Below are 21,638 nucleotides of genomic sequence, written 5' to 3'. Positions count from 1 at the left end.
TGAGGGGAATATGTCTGGTAAGAATCAAAATGTCCACCTAAAAGGGATCTATTTAATAAAATGTGGCACATACCTATTATGCAGCCACTCCAAATCATTTCATAGAAGGCTAATGACATGGAAAAGACTCACAAGACTTTAAGCTTGACAAATGGTTAACAAAATAGCAGGTAAAATATGAGCCCGATTTTTTTCCTTTATATGGAGGGGGGCCCTTAAACCTTAATTGAAAATGGGGTCACAAGCTGGGTCCTGAGAGAATTTGGCTTGCAGGTGCATTGTATTTGTCCAAGACAGAACTTAAAATTGAAATAATTTACTCACTGGGATGCAGCAGTATGAGATTCTCCACAGCACTTCAGTCCCCACTACTCCCTGTTACTGTTCTTTTTCCTTTCCTATTTCCTGAAGACATTTGAATTTGTCACCCTCATCTAAAAATCAAGAGTGAAAGAAGGAAAGTGACTCAGGAGGAAAGTGACTTTTGTTCAGCTAAACACTGTAATGGGCTGATTTAACTGCAGAAAGAGAGCCTGGAAAAGTTGCTCAGTTTTTTAACCTGGGCAATTACCACCTACCACTCACTGAGATGGGAACAGTGAAGGAGAAAAGTGATGTCCTCAGGGGAGGTGGTAACTTCAACGTCAGACCTGCTGTGTTTGAGGTGCTGGTGGGACAGCCAACTGGAGAAATCCATGAGAAGCAGGATGCCTGGGTGTGGGCTGCTGAATAGACGGTTCCTGAGTGAAATCATGGTTTCAGCATGAGTGAAATCATCAACACAAACATAGTTAGCAGAGCGTATAGGGAAAAACCCTGGGAAAATGATGTTTTCCAAGTCTCATCTTACTTGACCCAGAGCAGCCTGCAAAACTATTGACCATTCCCACCTTCTCAAAAGACTTTCCTGGGTCTTCGTAAACACAACCCTATTCTGATCTCCCTCCCCGGGTAGTGGAAGGAGTGTACGTAAAGGAAAGGAAACCCAGGAGAGAGACCGATAAAAGAGAGGGTTCCAAAAATGGAAATAATGATCAACTCTTAGAAATGATACAGAAAAGGAAAATGAAAAGCTAAGGATTTTCAGAAGCATGCCTTGAATTTAGCAATATAATAAAGTTTATTAGGACCTTGGAAAAAGGAGCTTTGGGGGAATGAAAAATGTCAAAGATCTGAGTGGAATTTGCGGAAGAGGAGAAAGCAGGCAGCGGCAGCTCCTTCAAGATCTGTACGTTTCTACACACGTTTGTGCAGAAGCTCTTGTACACATGTGCACTCATTTCTGGGCAGGTTTTCGTGTGGGTAGCAGTGGCGTGTATTGCCTCCTCAACATACAGGCCAAGAGCAGAGGGCGGCACACTTTTTCTGTGAAGGGCCAGACAGTAGATATTTTAGGCTTGGTCAGCCTTTTGATCTATGTCACAACAACTCAACTCTGCCAGGGTAGCCTGAAAGCAGCCATTGAAGATACATAAACAAGTGGACGTGGTTGTGTTCCACCACCGCTTTACCTGTGGGCACCGAAATCTGAATTTCACATCATTCTCATGTGCCACAGAATATTATTCTTCTTTTGATTTTTTTCCAATTATTTAAAAAGCGAAAATCATTTAGGGCTCAGAGAACATACGGTAACTGGAGACAGGCTGTGGGCCGTGATTCACTGACTTTCGCTGACTTCCGGCCTAGAGTTATTCTATGTGGGTCATTTTCTATCTGTGTGACTTTGGGCCATTTGTTTACTTTTCTTCCACAGTCTGCTCAGCTGTGAAATGGGGATGGACAATGTTGGGGATTGAATCCTGTCCCCCACAAAGACATGTTCAGTTCCTAACCCTGTCCTGTGGGCATGAACCCATCAGTAAATAGGACCATTAAATATGTTATTAGTTAAGGTGTGGGCCCATTCGTGAATGGCTCTTCAAAGATCTTATTTAGATGAGGCCAAATTGAATCAGGGTGGACCTGAATCCACATGACAGGAGTCTTTAAAAGCAGAGGAATTTCAGACACAGAAGTAGAAGCCAGAAGTCAACAGAAGCCAGAGGTACAGACACAAGGCGAGAGAAAGTGATCACAATGTGATGGAGGATTGCTGGAATGCAATCCTATTTTCATAAATGCTACAGACTCTGGGAGAAAGCGAGTCCCGCTACTACCTTGATGTTAGACTTCCAGCCTTCAATACCATGAGCTTATAGATTCCTTCTGTTTAAGCCAACCCACTGGGTAGTATTTGTCATCGCAGCCCTGGCAAATTAAGACACACAATATCAATAGATACCGGGGATAGTGGTGAAGATTCAATTGCTTAAAAAGGTGCTTGGGATAGTGCATGGAACAAAGCAAATGGTTGATTATAAGTGTTGGCTATTATAAATCCGATAGTGATAATACTCAACTGTCTCACATGTATGCATATACTGCTTTGTACCCATATTATAGATGCATTTTTGTATGTGTGCATGTGTCGGTATCCCTGTCTGAAAAATTTATGATATATTGTACTGTTGTACTTAAGATATAAAATACAAAAGCCCTTTACTAGTGACATGCTCCAACCTGACCTGACCCAGTGGTATGCTAAAATGGCATCATCGGGGCTCACAAGATAGGATTTTGTACATCTTTTCCCAGTTTTATGCCCAGTAAAGTTACATTGGTAACTTCACTGGGATGGGTAGGTAATATTTACACCATGGAAAATGGCAAACCCTATGAACCAAGGCATTTTCTTTCTTTTTCCTTTCAAAAGCTGGTTGTTAAGCATTTAGCACCATACCACCATACCACCCCATCTGTGCCCCAACTCCTCAGTCTCATCTGGGTCCATCTTATCATACTCCAGCCATACTTAACATCCATCAGATCCTCAAAGTCTGCAGACCTTGTCTTGCCTGAAGTTCTTCACCTATACAACCCCCCTTGCCTGCAATGCTCTTTCTCTGCTTATATTTCCTAGCCATCTCTGTATTCTTCCTTTTGGCCTCGACTTAAATGGTGCTTTCCCTGGGCTGTCTCCCTAAATCATAGTCCTCTGGTTAAGACCTCGTATATCACCCTACATTGAAAAACATATTGAAATTTAAAAGTATTTCTTTCTTTGTCTATTTTTTTTAAAAGATTTATTATTTATTTCTCTCCCCTTCCGCCCCACCCTCCTGCCCTGGTTGTCTGTTCTCTGTGTCTATTTGCTGTGTCTTCTTCGTCCGCTTCTGTTGTTGTCAGCGGCACGGGAATCTGTTTCTTTTTGTTGCATTACCTTGTGTCAGCTCTCCTTGTGTGTGGTGCCATTCCTGGGCAGCCTGCACTTTCTTTCGCGCTGGGCGGCTCTCCTCACGGGGCACACTCCTTGCACATAGGACTCCCCTACGTGGGGGTCACCCCTGAGTGGCACGGCACTCCTTGCGCGCATCAGCACTGCAAATGGGCCAGCTCCACATGGGTCAAGGAGGCCTGGGGTTTGAACCGCGGACCTCCCAAGTGGTGGACGGACGCCCTAACCGCTGGGCCAAGTCCACTCCCCTCTTTGTCTATTTAATGTCCCTATTCTGCCTAGACCTCCATGGGGCAGGGATTTGTATATATATCCTTTTCTTGAACACCATCATGGTGTCTGCATACAGAAGCTTTCCAGAAACACTTAAGCTAAAAGGATGAAAATGAACCATTTTGCTTGCATCTCCAGGTGGTGGGATCAAGGTACTTTCATTTTTCAATTTGGTTATTTTTTCAGTTTGGCATCTTCCCATTTTTTGTAAACATAAATAACTTATGCACTCAAGGGAAAAATGAGTATTCTTAGATAGTTTTAACGAAATATTGAACAATGAGTTAATATAGTTCAGGCTTGCTGCTCTAGAGGTCAGTATTCCTCAAACATGGCAGGAAACAGAATTATCTGTGTACATTTTTAAACCTCTCTGGCATGATTAAGCAAGACTTTGTGGATTCATCTGCCATGTCTTACCTTGGGAGAGAGTCTAAAGTGGCAAAGGAAGCCAAGCTTTCCTGTGAAGCTGGGCAGGTACAAATTTAGAGTTATTGTAATTGAGATGTTAAGGGAAGCCTGGTTTTATTTGGTAGACATGGTCTGGTAAGGTCTGAGGACATATAGTTTACATATATAATTTGTGTTTAATTCCACCATACGCTGATAAATATGTATAATCCTACCTCTGGCCTTTCCAGGTGTCAGCAGACTACAAACTGTGGGCCTAATCTGGTTGCTGCCTATTTTCATAAATAAAGTTTTATTGGAACACAACTGTATTCATTCATTTGTATGTTGTGTATGTCTACTACATACACATGTATGCACATGTATGTGCATCCCTTCTACAACAGCAGAATTGAGTAATTGTTACAAATCTAATGGCTGCACAACCTAAAATATTTACTATCAAGTCCTTTGCAAAAAAAAAAAAATTTGCTGACCCTCCGCCTTTATTATTACAATATGTCATTTTAAAATTAAAGACTATGTAATTTTACAGAAAAATCCTAAATAAAATACAGAATTCTCATGTACCACCCTATTATTAATATCTTGCATTAGTGTGATACATTTGGTACAATTGATGAAAACACATTTTTATAATTGTAATTAACTATAGTCTATGGTTTAACTTAGACTTCACTGTTTGTTTGGTGCAGTTCCATGCTTTAAAAAAAATTTTTTTTATTCTATTACCATGTATACAACCTAAGCTTTCCCCTTATAACCACATTCAGATATACATCAGCACTATTAACTACATTCAGAATATTGTACTATGGTCACCACCATCCATTACCAAAACATTTCCATCATTCTAAATAGGAATCTATAGGTTTTGATCCATAACTTCCCATTCCCTATTTCCACTCCATCCCCTGGTAACCTATACTCTAGATTCAGACTCTGTGAGTTTGCTTATTCTAATCCTTTTACACTCTCTGGTGCATCTTTTCAGAATAATGGTTCTCAAAATTTTGGCCTGCCTCAGAATCACCAGGATGACTTGCTAAAACAGAATGTAGAGCCCGAGCCACAGAGTTTCTGAACCAGTAAGTAGGGATGGGGTCTGAGAATTTGCATTTCTAACAAGTTCCTGAGTGACCGTTAATGCTGCTGGCCTACACTTTGAGAACCACTACTCTTGCTTTCTGCTATGAGCACTTAGATCTCCCCATTAACATTTTGAAGTCGTCCATGGAATAGACCATACTTTCTGTTTCTTTCAAGGTTCCCCCCACCCTCTCAGGCAACTCCCAGGCACTAAACAATGCCACTACCTTCCCAATGTAGCCTGTCAGCAGAGGTCAAGCTAATATAGATATTCCAAGTGGGCTTTTTTCAGCCCACCTGCATGTGAGACTGTCCCAGCTGCCAGGGCAGGACAAGATCATGGGAATGCATCAGTTCAGTGGGGTGCAGGTGAGGGTTTAAAAACAGGCTGGGAGAAAGGAGACGCTGATTTACGACCTTTGCCAATTTCTATTTTGTGAATACTCCCACCATGGTCAATTTCAAGCTGTGGATACCACGTCATGAAAGACAGAGTTGGGGAAAGATGCACACCATGGGCACTTGTCAGCCAGCGCAAGGGGGCTTCAGCCCAGCCCTGTTTCACTCCCCTCATGATTTCCAGGAAGACCATGACTGGCAGGAGGATCACTGTTTCTGGATGCTCCTTGGTTCAGCCCAGCTCACCGCCCTGCCTCTCTGGTTTCCACCATTCTCTTTCCAGAGGGTGTTGAGCCTCTGAAATGAGGAATGTTGAGACTACTCTTCCGCTGGCTTCAGGGAAAACCAGTTTAAGCTGTTCCACCATACCAAACCTATCCTTGGAGCCCTTGGAGCCCTTCTTCCCACCCTCTCCACCTGCTTAACTTCTGAAGTGTTCCAAGTGGCAAGAAGCCCAAGAACGAGCAGCAGTGAGCCCTGGACCTTGTTTTGGTTAGCATGGCAGAAGAAGCCAATTCAGTTCTAATGACCTGAGAGGCAGGACGAGGGCAATATGCTTTTCTGAAATAGTCTCTCCTGGTTATAGCCATTAGGTTTTCTGCAGTTTCAAAGAGATGGAGCAGAGCTCTCAAGCCCAGCTGCTCATTAAAAGCACCGTGTAGTAGTAGACTTATACAGCCCTAGGGCATTGGATCAGGAGGGGGCTCTGGGCTTGAGTAGTGTTTTGTTTTTGTTTTTCTTAAAAATTTTTATTGTGGTAACACGTTTACAACACAAAATTTCCCATTTAACCACTTTCAGATATACAGTTCAATGATGTTCATTACAGTTACAATATTGTGCAACCATCACCACCAGCCATCGCTAAAACTACTTCATCAGCCCACATGGCAATTCTTCACCCATTAATCAATAACTCCCTATAGCCTTCCCCCCTCATGCTAGTCCCTGGTAACCTCTAATTCACTTTCTGTCTCCATGACTCTCATTCTTAATATTTAATATAAGTGAATCATACACTGTTCGTCCTTTTGCATCTGACTTATTTCACTTAGCATAATGTTTTCAAGGTTCACCCGTGTTGTAGCATGTATTAGAACTTCATTCCATTTACGGCTGAATACTAGTCCCTTGTACGGATATGCCACGTTTTGTTTATCCATTCATCTGTTGATGAACACTGCATTGCTTCCATCTTTGGGCTATTGTGAACAACGCTGCTGTGAACTTTGTGTGCATGAATATTTTTATTAGGTGTTCTAATGTGCAGCTAGGATTGAGAAACCCTGAGCTGGGGCAGAGTCATTGACCATTTGTCCAAAACGAAACTAGATCCCAAATTGACCATTTGAAAGATGAGAAAACCAAAATGCAGAAGGGATTAATGATTTGCCTGAGATAATAGGGCTGGTTAATGGCACAACTGGGCTTAGACACCCACTCAGTGCTCTTTCCGATACACATTGATTCTTGTGGTTTGAAATGCGGTGACTTTGAGGATATTTCTTATGACACAGGCTTAGTAAGATGAGTGTAGTTAGTCCAGGGTCCTCTATCCCTACAAGAGAGTCCCAGTGTTTATAAGGAAGGAGGAAGACAAACAAGGTATGGTGCTCCCCTCCCCCATCGCAATAGGTTGCTTAGAAACATCCTTCTCCCCCCATTTAAGAGAAAATGTTTTCTTGACTTGGCATGTTCACAAATACAAAGAAGAATGATTAAATTTGCTTTTAAGTTACCAAATGCACCATGCAGGTCTGTAATTGACCATGAGAGTGTCGGGAAAATATGATCTATCCTCTATAAATCAGGAAACCTTAAACTGGCTCTCTAATCGTAAATGCCGATCCTGGCAATGTCCAAAAAGGCTCATGTTTATAAATTGTTCCCTGATGTTTTAAGTAAGTGCACAAACACAAATCATACTAAGGACTTCAGAAAAGACTTAGCTGTGTGGCAATTTATTATAAGCAGTGTAATTTTCATCAGTCAGGCAGCCATAGACTGTAATTACCTCTCTACCGAAAGAGTTACAATTGCTTTCATTACATTTTCCTAGTCATGTGTTCGTCTGGATTGCCACAGAGACAGTGAATGGAAAATGCATTTATTTACTGTTAGTCCTCCTAATGGCTCTTTACTTGGTTTCTAAAGATGTTATCAAGTCACTGGCTTTCCCTAATCCCTCCATCCCTATTGGTGGCGTTTATAGAAGACAACAACGGACATACTTTCAAACTCTCCGCTCATGTTGAGCATCTGAAAACTTCTCAGCAACTACTGCTAACCAGCTCTGATTGAGAAGTTCCCGTTAGGCTAGTAAAAGTTCAAATGCTGAAGATTAATTAAAACCACACGCCACTGGGCAAAACTATTAGCCTCCAGGACAAAACTGAAAAGAAACCACATTGTGTTCCCTATAGTTAGAGCTTTACAAAAACATTTAAAGGACTCAGAATGTGAGCTCCAGTCCCTTCTCCCTCTTGGGTGGGTGTATTAATTACAGGGTACCTAAGCACCTTGGCCCTTGAGACACACAAGCAGCAAGGATATTTCAACCCTCCCTCTTATCTCCTGATCTGTGAAAGATGGATAAAACTGAAAACCACAGAGCTCTCGAATTTGGAAGGTGGGAGTGGGTGGGTGGAGAGTCAACCCCATACCTGCACAGTGACAGATGTGCTTTCTACAGCTGAACCATTTTGTCATTCGTGGACAAGGGGTTTGCTTCTTGCATAGAGTAAGAGACAACTCTGGCCACATGCCCACAAATCTCACCACTGATCTTTTATGCATTGGCAGCTCTGCCACCAGTAGCTGTGACATTGGGCAAGACATTTAACTTTCATGAACTTCTGCTCCCTGAAGTGAAAGTCCAGTACGAGCTGGCGGTGGGAGTTCAAAATGATGACACTCAACTGTCAGAAAGCAATGGTTAGGGATTTTTAGCAAGTGTCTCCTCATTCTCTTTCAAACTCAAAACTCTTAAGAAAAGGAAGGGGTCATGAGTCAACATCAGAATTCCTTCATTTTTTTCTTTGTCTTTGCTTTTCTTATTAAAATCTATGTCATTACATCCAGAAGTAGTACCTCTGACTCACAGTGTTGAGAATGGAGAGAGAATGTTAAATAGATTAGAATCACAGAATGCTAAAATTTTAAATATGGTAGGAATGTGAGCAATATCATTCACTCTATTGTTCTCATTTTATACGTAAGAAAATGGAGGCCCAGAGATGCTAAATAACCTATCAGAGTCACAGAGCTGTGTAATGACAAGTCTCCCAAACACTGGACAAGCCTTGCCCTACTGCAGCATCCCTCCCTGATATACTTGGATGACTAGCTGGCTATCGTAGAGAAAGCCATTTGCACTGCTTTGCCCTTCATATCACAGAGTACAAGGAATGAAAGTTCTTGAGCAGGTAAGAAATGGCTTAGAACAGAGACCATTAGGTAGTTAAATCTGAATAGTCCATCTCCCTTCTTCGTCTTCCCAAAGAATTAAACTTGAGCATGGGTATAGAAATTTTTTAAAAAATCTTCCCACTGTGGATGAGCCCTAGGAATGCATCAATGTTGCTTGAGCTTATGGTTGCAGGGACCAGACTAGATGACCACTGCATGGCCAGCTGCTGGGGAGTTCAGGAGCAGCCTTCCCTTGCCTTGAACTACTTCGTGGGAGAGTGGGCATCAGGCACAATTTTGGCCCACGTCAGACATGCCACAACCGGTTAAAACAGATTCAAATGCTCTCCAGGGACGACTGGACACAAACTCACACTTTCTAAGCCTGGCTCTTTCAGGGTAAAAATTTCTGCTTTGTTGAAAAGAAGAGCACTTGCTTTTGGATAAGTCTGTCATTTCTGCAGAAATTCTATACCCTCCATTTCCTCCCATTTGCTGGCATTTCACAAATGGCCACATCATTTTGTCAAATTGTGGAGCCACTTGGAAACTGGGCCTAGAGTTTTGCATAATCAGTCATGTCATGCCTGTGACACTCTGTGATTATGTATGATGGTCTCATGGTCTCTGAGGAGTCCTGATGTAGGCAAATGCTACCTGGGTCAGCCACTGAGCCAAGTCGCATTACAACCACTTTATAGAGAGGGACATGGAGGAAAGGTAGCTATGTCTATGCAGTGCCCCACCTGCCAGAGGAAAACTAGAAAGCTCTGCTTTAATCAGCCAGTTAGTGCCAGATAAAATGAAAAAGTGGGCTTGTCTAAAATTAACCTTCAGTTAAATTGATTTCTGTGCCTAGACATGAAGGCCCAAATTCACTGAAACTTAACTAGGAGAAAGAAATTAGCTTTTACCTCATGACACTTTATCTTTACCTGTGACAAGAAGCAAATAACGATAGAGGTTGGGTGATGGATACCTGGGGGTCCATCACTGTTCTCTCTATTCCTCTGTATGTTTGATATTTTCCATATTAATATGTGGTTTTCATAAAAGGTGTAATGTTTCTGTTTTGATGTGAGTATTGTTGACGTGTTTGACCATGAATCCTGATTGTTTAGGAAAATAAATGCAACCCGGGAAATCCCAGACAAAAGCAGTATCTTTGGGAAGGTGGTGAGATAGGGCAGAGGCGTCCTGCACCTCCTCTTCTTGGAAGAGCCTGTCTTAGATTCCCTGGGCGCCATCACAAAGTACCACGAACCAGTTGGAGATGTATTATCTCAAAGTTCTGGAGACCAGCTATCTGAAATCAATGTGTCGGCAGGACCGTGCCCCTCTGACTGTTGGGGAGAATCCTTCTTTGTTTCTTCCAGCCTCTGGTGGCTTGCTGACAATCCTTGGCATTCCCTGGCTTGCAGCTGCAGCACATCGATCCCTACCTCCGTCTTTACATGGGCCTCTCCCCTTGTCTCTTCTAATAAGGACACCAATCACATTGGATTAGGGACTTGCCTACTCCAGAGTGACCATATCTTAATTTAATTCCATCTATAATGAACTTATTTCTAAATAAATGCACATTCTGAAGTGCAAGGGGCTAGGGCCTCAGCATATCTTTTTGGGGAATACAATTCAATTCATAACAAGCCTCATGGAGGTAGTAAGGCTGCAGGGAAGAGAAGGCTGCATGGTATGTTAGGTAAGATGGGTTTATATAGTTCTTGTGGAGTCTTTGAAAACCCGCGTTAGTATAGGAGAAGCAAAATCGGTCACATACACCCATGGCTGTGGGCCCAAGCAAGGGAAAAGAAGAATTTCTCAGCAAATGCCTATATAGCCAGATGATATCAAAGTTATGATTTCAGGCTAGGTATCCTGAAATGACAATGATCACGTATCCAAAATCCAGGCAGTGGGAAATGAAGTAAATTGAGTGACAAAAAAATTGAGTTTCTTTTATCACAGACTTGAATGTGTAAACTGAGATTTGTACCTGAGAGCCATCATCTCTTCCTGTCTAAATACTACTCAGTTCTCAAGTATCTGTCTCAAAATTGGACCCTCCCCTAAGGATTCAAATCTCCCCTCTTGTCATCTGTTCCCTCTGGTTTTAGGGCAAATTTATACATTGTTCTTCTTGCTCTCATCTCATGTGTGTTAGGTTTACCTCACTGTAGACTGCAAATCTTTCTAGTCCTGGGGTTACACTGTATACTTGCAAAGGCTCCCCAAGCTCAGTCAGCTCATGAGCCATCTTATTGTGCAAACTTCTCTAATTATTACAACTATGTCAGCCTTGTGCCTATTTTTCATGTCTGTATTACAGTTAACAGTGAAATGTTCTCAGCACTCATTTTCTGCACTTTCTTGTTGTTTGCTATGACAGTATATAATATTTCTATATTAATGAAACAACAGAGCAATAACAATTGCTGTGAAATGCTGTGGCAAAGAAGGTGGCAGGCACTATCACGTACTTAAAGCCACTCCTGGTCACAGCCCCCTTCATCCCTTCCCACCTTCATTATGGAGGCTAAGAAGCCCTATACTTTACCTTTTCAGTAAAGGGGTGGCCATGAGATACCAAGCTGGTCACCAAGAAGGAAGAAGAAACTTGCTGGAGACTTCTGGAAATACTTTACTTTTTCCTAAAGTAAAGGAAGCTCCCACATGCTTCAACCTTTGTTGATAGGAATTTCTCTTACTTGCCGCCAGAAGCATTCTGACATAGAAGATTTCATAGATTTAATGGACATCCAAAAGGATAGAGTTTTGGGAAACATGGCAGCATGACAAAGAGAATCCAACAGGACTTCTAAGAAAAGAGTTGAAAAGACCAGAAGAATAACAAGTAGCAGGGAATGTCTGCCTGTCCTGGACCTCAGGAAGTATGTCATTATATGTTCACATTGCACAGTTTCCACACACACACACACACACACACACACACAAAGGAATGAATGGGGTCACCACAGGCCAACTCACACCCCTTCTTTCCGAGAAATTGTACAATGGTATAGCAACTAAGAAAAGAATATCGTGATGGACTCACTCCAACATTCTATAATTTTGAGGGATAAGTTAAACTATAAGAAAAATGGGAACTACTTGATTTGAGACAGTTATAAATCTTTTGAAAAGAACTATCAAGAAAGTACATAAAACAGAAGGCAGATAAGATGATAGAGGTAAGAAAATTTAGTTGCAAACCTAAATGGAAAGATTAACACCATTATTCCGAGAATAATCCTCATTAATTTGAAAATATTTTATATTGTGATTGTGGTACAAAGATAATCATATTTTGTTGATAAATAATATAATCCACACTTTATTTTATGCATGATTTTTTCTGTAAACCTATAACTTCTCTAATAAAAATAAATTAATTAAATTAAATAAATAAAAATGTTAAAAAGGAAAAAAACTACAATCCACAATGAAGATATAGTTACAAATCTTTATGTACCAAATAACATAGCACCAAAACCTTGGATTCTAAATAGAAAGTAACTAAAACATCATTATGGGAAAATTAACATACTCTATAAATTAAGGATAGATTAAATAGGTTAAAAACAAACAGTTCTAGAGGAGTTTAATAACATAATAAATAATGCTGAATTAACAGTTATATAAAACTCTTATGAGTTATCAAATCTTCTTTAAGTATGTACAAACATTGATCATGTAATAGAGCATTCATTCAATAAATAAAGTACCAAATTTCTCAAAAATGGGCAGACCTTGTTCTCTATTTACAATATCATAAAACACAGTATTTAATTAAAATACTTTTAAAAGCACCTAGGAAATGTGCAGGAGGTACCCTTTCAAAATAATCTTGGATCGAAGGGTAAAATGAAAGCTACAATTACAAAACTTCAGAACATATCTCTAATATGAACACAGAGTATCAAGCTTTTCTTTGGCTACATACTCTGCTCAGAGAAAAATTCCTAACCCTTAAATCAATTCTTTATAAAACTATACAAAAGGAAAATAAACTCTGCAATCACTTAAGGAAATTAAAGGGGAAAAAAGAGTAACAAAACTAACCAGGAAAATAAGAAAAAAAAAATCATAAAAATAATAAAAGCAAAAACTGTTGAGTTAGAGAACAGAGAGAGAGAGTAAATTTGATAATTAAATCCAGGAGCTGGTTCTTAGAAATAGCAATACAATGTAAGGGTCAGCATACTTTTGGTAAAGGGCCAGATGTAAATATGTCTAGGCTTTGTGGGCTACATTCACAGTCTCTGTCAAGAATTCTTCTTTGTTTATTTGCTTTTTTACAACTCTTATAAAATGTAAAAAAAAAAAAAAAAAACATTCTTAGCTCCTGGACCATCTGAAAACGGGCTGTGGGTTGGAGTCACCCTACTAGCTAGAGTTTGCCAGTTCCTACTGAACCTTGGCTGTCCATTAGAACCCTGGGGCACTTTTTAAAAATGCCTGTGATAAGCCAGATTCTAAGTTTATATTTCCTCTGATCTTATTTCAGGCTCTGTGTAGTCAAATTTTATGTATATAGGAAAGTGTGTCTATGAAATATTATCATTTCACCTATGCAAAAATAGCCATAGTTGACGATTAACTGTAATAGACCAAAGGTCTCACCATAAGATCCCTGTACCAGCAGCTTCAGTATTACCTGAGAACTTACTAGAAAATGCTAATTCTCAGGTCCCTTCTGGACCTACTAAATCAGAAACTCTGGGGGTGAGGCTCAGCCATCTGTTTTAATACATCCTCCAGGAGATTCCTGATGGCCCATTAAAGACTGAGAACCTCTATTATAGGTAGACCTGTGACTGAGGGTAATCAAGAAACATGTCTCCAAGAGACCTTAATTATAAGGATTACCTTTGACAATTTGTAAAATTATTCCTTAAAAATGCCTGGAAGTGCATTTTTAATGAAGGCCTCTAGATAATTATTATAAAATCAAAAAGGTTTAGGAAAGGCTGATAAAGAGAAAAGGACACACACATACATAAATACATAACATTAGAAATTGGAAATGAGATAAACCATAGACTCAGATTGGGTGATTTGGTTTTTAAAGTATTAGAGAAATCTCTGTAAAAGCCAATCAAATAAATGTGAAGATCTCAAACACTTACCACTTACCATACCCAAAATTGCCCAGATTATGTTGTAAGAGATTTCACTGATAACTATGAGGAATCTAAAATGTAAAGCTGGAGATAAAATCTGCTTGATGAGAATGACTTTGTCAAGACTAGAATCTATTCAGTATCAAGGTAAACAGATAACTTAGGACTCAAGGCCAGAGCAAACCCCAAGATGACAACTGTACAGAGGAGGTTGGACAAACATGGTGCCAGAGAAAGACAGCATTTAATAAGAATATTGGCTGTTAGCTTTGAAATGGACCGGATATTTGTAACTGCTTCAAGGAGTTGGTATAAAGTTGGAAGATCTGTGTTTTAATGCCATAGAGGGATGTCTGTTCATCTGAAAGCTTAAAGAAGTGCTGCAATCAGCTCAGAATAGGTTGGCTCGAAGGGAAGGCAGTGCAAAACTTTACAAAATAAGGGGACACAGAGAGAGACACGAGAGAGGAGATAAAGGTGGGACCTGTGGAATCACAGCTTCTGGAACTGAGAACCTCGACCCTAGTTTCCACATCACATTTATTGGGAAACTACCGGGCAGCTGTTTGCTATTAGAACTGCAACATCATCTATAAAAGGGAACAACTGCAACATCTAACAACTGCAACATCTACAACAGAACAGGTGTAACATTTACGATAAGAAGCAGGTAAGCCAGTTTCCCATAACAAAGAAGTACAAGAGAAAAGCCAAATATCCAGGAGTGTGGTGAGATGAAGAAAGTCTGGTCTTAATGCCAATAAAGTAAGAGATTTGTCATCAGTTTAAGGGTTAGGGATTGCAGGATTTAAATAAAAAGGAAAACTTGAAAAAAATTACTATGGAAAGTGATTTTGGGGAAAATAGCAACAAGGCAGCCCTGAAGACATCACATCCAAACTCATGGAAAGGATTACGCTGGGACAGGGGAATTTGTATATGGAGAATTTTTCATTTCTGCTTTGCCAAATGGAAAAGTGGAACAGACAAATTGAAAGGTAGAGATGGTCCAGGGTTGATGGTGGACAGGACAATTTCAAGGGAGGAAGGAGGAAATCCACTGATGGCCACACAGTGAGAAGTCTGAAAAGTAGCTGACTGTGAAGTTTAACATGGGAAGAGAGCCATGCTGTTTCAGGGGTATCTGTGAAGTCAAGGACTTGACAACTGAAAGCCCCAGTTAGAGTATGGAGTTGATTGAAGGTGAAGGGAGGTCAATGGAGGAGAGCTGATTCCAAGCATATTTATTGAGCACTCACCATGTACCAGGCATTTTGCCAGATATTAATGAAGCACGTTCCTTGGCCTAAGGAAGTATATACAGTCTCCCTGACACATGTTCAGGGAGGACAAAGATGTAAGCAACTAACTAATTTACCAGGCAAAATAAAATTAAAATTCAAAGGAGGAATCCAACGAATGTATTGTGGAAGATCTAAGTGTCATAGAGAAGAATTCCAGGGCAGAAACATGCCAAACTAAAGTAGTTTGAATAGCATGTCCAGGAAGGCAGGTCGTGGTCAAAGAGCAGCCACCTGCTTGAAGATAGCTAGCAGATAGTCCAGGCTCGGAGTAGAGGCAGGAAGCTGTGTTTGTTCCACCCAGTGGCTTTTTTTTTTTTTCAAGTTGAATTTGAATGCCTTTAGGTAGGATATCACCTTCTCTAATTCCCCACTGGTCCCACTGATTCCTATCATGCTAAAGTTCACCAGCCTCACACAATGTATGCCATTTGTCTGATCGCTGAAGGCATCTCAGTTTAGAGTCCATGGGGACTTGCAGTATGAAATATTTCCATACCCTTATAGAAAGTTTAGGCTTCATTCAGCATGTGGGGAGTGAGGTTATCTGGCCCATATTTTATGAAGCAGCAGCTATAAAGGAGAGTAAGGAAGTGCTACACAGGCAAGAAAACAATTCAGAAGCTACTACTTTCATTGAGTTGTACCATGAAGAGGGCCAGAAAGGGGTAATAGCAGAGAGGATGAAAATAGGAGGACAGAGATGAGACACCTGGTAGTTGTAGAATTAACAGACCTGGGTAACTAGTTGGATATGGAAAGAGAAAGGAGTGAAATAAAGATTGGTTTCTTCAGATGCTTAGCTGGATGGCATTTTCATGAACCTAAATGGAACATAACACATTTAGGCAGGTCTGGTAGGAAACATAACTGTCTATGTCCTAAAGTCTACCAGGCATTTCCATCAGCTACTCATCCTATAGAACACTTAATTCATCTTTATCTTCCCTCTCTTACCTTCTTTATTTCTGCTGAGAATGTCGTTCTTTCCGTACTCCAGGGTTCAGACTTCAGAATCCTTTTAACACCTTCTTTTCCATATCCATTTACAACATATCAGTTATCAAATTTCCTTAAATTCTCATGTTTCTGTATTTTGAAACTTTCCTTTTTTTCCAACTTTCTCTATTACCTCCTGATTCTAGGCCCTCATTATGTCATCCTCAGCTTATCGTGATATCCTCCCAGCTAGTTGCCCTGCATACAATCTCCTACTCCCTCTGACTTTTCCTGCCAAATTAGGATTTATCCAGCTATCACTCCCAACGTATAAATTTTCTATGACTCCACATCAACTCCACATCATCCAAGGAAATTTTCGACACAAACTCTAGGCTCTGTCCAGTACAGCTCAAACTTAACTTTCCAATCTTATCTCTTAAAGCCCCTTCCACTTGAAACAGATTGATTTCCTAATTTTGTTTTTCTCGGTCTATAACTTTGCTTATGTTCTCTCCTCTCTATGGAAAGTCTCTTCTTCCTGTTGAGTCCATTCAGACCTAGTCAAATTTCTGCTTCATTGAAAAAGATGCCCTTTTGCACAATTGTCTCTTCCATCTTGAATCTCATAGTCTTTTTTGGCACTACCACTTAAAGAGGTACTTACAGATTCCCCACAGTACTTATTACTTCTTACATTGTTGCCTTTCCTTGCAGTAATTCATTAGTCTTGTCTCTCCAACTGGCATCTTAGTTCATTGAGATTATATGGTCTCTTCCTTTGTATCTCTCGGAGAACCCAATGCAATAATAAAATCAATGCTGGACACTAAATACATACTTAATGGACAAACAGATGATGTTATGCTTAGAATGCTATTGAAGGTGGTTGCCTTGCATTATAATGAGAAATTCAAAGGTATAACCTTACCCATTCTAGGCTGATAGAGAATGGATATTGAGTAAAATAGGCAGAGAAATATAATGCTAGGTTGCATGATGAGAGTCAAGGTAAACTAGGTTATGCTGTGGTAACATACAACTCCCAAATTCCAGTGGCTAACCACAACAAGATTATTTTATCATACTCTTGATATGTCCAAAAGGGGTAAAAGGAAAGGAAGGAGAAGGTTTGCTCATCAGAATCACACAGGGACTGGGTTTGGCAGAGACTCTGTCTCACTACATTCATCTATAATCACCACAGCAGGAGGAAGAGAATGAGGTATATCTTGTACAGACTCTTCAAATTTCCACCTGGAAGTGACACTTCCACTCAATTTTCCTTGACCAGAGAAAATCATATGGCCACACCCAACTTCAAAGATCACAGGACAGTGCCCTTCAACCATGCCCAGAAGATGAGGAGATAAAGATTGCTTGTGATTTCCACAGGTGCTAATGTTGGCTCAGAAAAGCATATCAATCAGTATTCTTTTAGCTGCAGCCAACAAAACCCAAGTGGTAACTTAAGCAAAACAATAATACTAATTTACTGGGAGGGTATGAGGAGGCTTACAGAATTAAAGGATATCTACCTCAAAAAGCATCAGAGCAAGTTCAGCCTGGACATATATATAAAGAACAAGGTTGACAGGCTCTCTGAAGTGCCCCTTGTCATATGAATCTGCTCCAACCATATTCTGCCTTTGTGACATTTGTTTAACTTTCACGTTCTTAGATGAAAGCATCTAATTGCCAAACTTGACAGGGATGAGTGGGCACCTGGAACAACAATCTCATTAAGATCGTGGGCACTGGAAGAAAGGATAATAACCCAAAGGAAAGGCAGGACATGATTGGAAGGAGGAATAAGAGTAGACAGGAAAAAGCTGTGGATGCCCATTATGTATAAATAATTGTCTAATCATTTAAAAGGCTGATATGAGGATGACTTGACTATGCAGCAAGAAATAACATAGATTACATTTCTGTATCCCTCGTCTAGAGACCCCTAAAGTTGAACCTTTAGAGGCATTGCATTTCTTTAGGTTTATTTCTTCCAAAAGGAAGTCTAACTCCCACTTTCCTCAAGTGCAAATCCTATTTTACAGCATTAGCAGCATCATGATATGATCACAGGCATAATTAAGGGCTGCAATTTAAAGGCAAAAGTCACCCTTTTAGTGAGTAAAACCATGTCTCAGTGCAGATCCACAGCCAATCTGCTTCTGCTTTCCCTAGAGGAAGCTAATCCTACATTGAGATGTCAAGATGGGCAGCACTTGGAAGGCAAGGAAATGGTTTAACTGGGGCACAGTTTGGCCATCCCTAGAAACTCTTCCCAAATTTCCAAACTATAAAACCAGAGGCAGCAGCTCCAGGGCTGATGGCTTAAGGCTCGTTCACTAGCAACAGGAGTATTCTGGGATATAGTGGAATGGCCAAAGGCTCTCCCCACTACCTCCTTCACCCTCAAGACACTTTACTCAAACAAATGCTTTAATAAAGTGCTGCTCTATGTGAAACCAAACTCGGGGACCCTGAATATTACCCGAGTCCCTTCTTCTTCTGCCTGAAGATTATTTTTAGTGAGCTTTGGCTGCAAGCTATACCACCTACCCTTAAACTACTGACTTAAGACAAACATCATTTATTCAGCTCACAGGTCTGCGAGTCAGCAATTTGAGCAGGGCTCAGTTAGCCAGTTCTTCTGCTGGTCTCTGCTGGGACTATTCCTGTGTCTACCATCACTGCTCAACAGCTAGGTGACTCTGCTAACTAGGTTTGGCTAGCTGAGATGACAGGGGCAACAAGGCTTTTCTTTCTCACCAGCTTGTAGATACGCCGGGGCTTCTTCACATGGTGGTAGAGGCAAGGATTTCCAAGAGCATTAAGTCAACGCACAAATGCTTTCCAAGCCTGTGCTTGTCTCATGATTGCTAACGTCCCTCTGGCCAAGGCAAGTCACACATCCTACCTATATTCTTGATGGAAGAATAGCCAATGTCACATTGTGATGGTCTGAATGCAGGAAAGGGTAGAATTTACAGCTAATTTTGCAAACTTCCATAGAAGGTAAACCATGAAGGGACTCTGTGAACCAAAATTTGGAAGCCATTGGGTTAAGCAAATCTAATTTATCCATCCTCAATCTGGATGGATAACTTCTAGCTCACCTAAGTAATATCTGGGGAACCAGCCATGTCGAACCTTTTTTTATTTTCTGCAGGCTTTCTAGGTGATGGGTTAGCAAAAGTGACTCTTCCACCTAACTAAATATACATTTATCTGGCCTCCCCAGCTTTGGCCTTCTGTTCTGATGCTACATGTCCATTTAAAATGCAACATTAGAAGACAGAGACCACTGTGCAGCCCACAGGCCTTGGAAAGACAGGTCAGGTTTCAGTGTAGCACGTTCTGCTGATAGTCGAAGCAGTTCAAAGTAGAATAATTTAAAGCTCTTATTCAACTCAAAGAATTCATTTGTCTTTTGATCCACCTTCCACTGACAAATGCTCCCTTCCCTATCACATTCAAACACACACACCCCTCAGAAGCTAGTAAACTCATCCCCTGCCAAGGAATGGATTTTTCTCATATTGCTCCATCTGAGTGATAAAAGGGTTTAATGCCCCAAGTTCATTTCTCAGTCCCTAACTCAGATGTATCCATCACAGCAAAGCGCCTAAGCTCTTTCTACAGTTATTAAACTGTTAACCCTAATTCCTTTGGAGACTCGACCTAGCGCCACCAACTCTGAGGGCTCTTCCTATTAAATCTACATTTTGCACAGTGAGATAGAGCAGGCCAGGTCGCCCCTGTTTACAGAGTGACAGGGGGCTCCTGCTTGAGGCCGGCGCCATCAGCAGTTTTACTCTCTCTGGAAGGTTGGGTGAGATTGTCCCTTCCAGTGCAGGGCCCAGGCACATGTGCCAACCTTGCATACTTTTCTGAAAGGTAACCACTTCCCTGGTGGGAGCCCAGAGCCCCTGGCAGTATGGGGAGGGGGGCAGTGTTGCTGCAGGTATAGTGTAAATATGCAATAAGCTAAATAGCAATCTAGAAGAACACAAATAGAAACAGGAACAATATATTAGATTCATTTGTATTTATTTTTGTCTTTACAAAGAAAAATGAGAGTTAAGTTTGTCTAATTTTCAATACAGAGATTTGCACGAGCACTGTCCATCCCTGTGTCAGATGGTGCATGACTCATGTGGTACAGGGGTCCGTAAAGGAAGGGGCAGGGAGCAGGTTGGAGAACCAGCCTACCTCATCTGTTCACTTTCAGCAGAACGTGATGTGTCCCAGTGTACATGAGACCAATAGAATTAATTTAAACCAACCCTTACAAAATGTACAATTGGTGTCACAGGATTCTTGTAGAGATGCTGAGGGCTGAAGAAAATGCCAATAATGTAGATACAAAGCAACAATGGCCACGCAGTCCATTTACCTGTTCCTATCTCTCTGTCAGCAGGATTTTGAGAAAAAGAAAAAAGATGGGGCTAAGTAGTTTTGCCAAAAAGTCTAACACTTCATATTTGAAAGATGAACGTACACCACTATTGTCAATGTCAAACCTTACCCAAAGAACCTTGAAAGATGAGCAAAGTATAGTTTCAGGCCTTGGAGATTAGAAAGACACTTTAAAATACTGCTTTATTTCTTATTTATCTCATGTTTTTACAATTTCTATTTCATGTGTATTTTGCAATACACCAAATTAAAGCTCCTTAATTTTAATTATATATTAGATTTAATTATATATAAAGTTTGATGTATATTGCAGGTGCAGGGTCAAACATTTTTCGCTGATTAGGCATACCATCGAAAACAATTTGAAGTGGTGCATATGTAGCTCCGTGGTTGAGCACCTGCTTCACATATACAAAGTCCTGGGTTCATTCCCCAGTATCTCCTAAAACAATAACAACAAAAACAGTTTGGAAACTCTAGTTAAACAAGAAGATAACAATGGCAACCAACATTTGTATGCCTGTGAGTGACCTACCTAAAAATTCTTCAAACTCCAGACCTTAGGTGTGTTTTCCTCTCACCATCTAGCCTTGAACAAAAATTAAAATAAAATTAACCAAGAAAAGTTACTGGAATTATTCCATTTATTAACTATGGCAGGTAGCTGTTGAAATTGAACCTTGTCGACTCAGGTCCCCTAAAGACGTTAGAAAACTTTTAAGATCAAGTGTCATTGAGGGTTGCACCCTCCTGTTGATAACATCACACCACCCCAACCATCGCCACCAACAGTTACTGGGGCTCCTGAAGGCTTTATGTACCTTAACTCTTTCACTCCTCACGATAACACATCGCGGTGGACAGATTTTGAAGGGGCCCATTACTGCCAACGCTTGGTGCTCATGGCTCCCCTTGATGTGGGCAGGACTTGTGACTTGCTACCAGCCAGTAGACTGCAGCAGAGGCGACTTGATTGCATGCACATGGTGGCGTGGC

Source organism: Dasypus novemcinctus, chromosome 21 (genome assembly GCF_030445035.2).
Source record: "Dasypus novemcinctus isolate mDasNov1 chromosome 21, mDasNov1.1.hap2, whole genome shotgun sequence".
NCBI classification, from domain to species: Eukaryota; Metazoa; Chordata; class Mammalia; order Cingulata; family Dasypodidae; genus Dasypus; species Dasypus novemcinctus.
Note: the sequence above shows the minus strand (reverse complement) of the source record.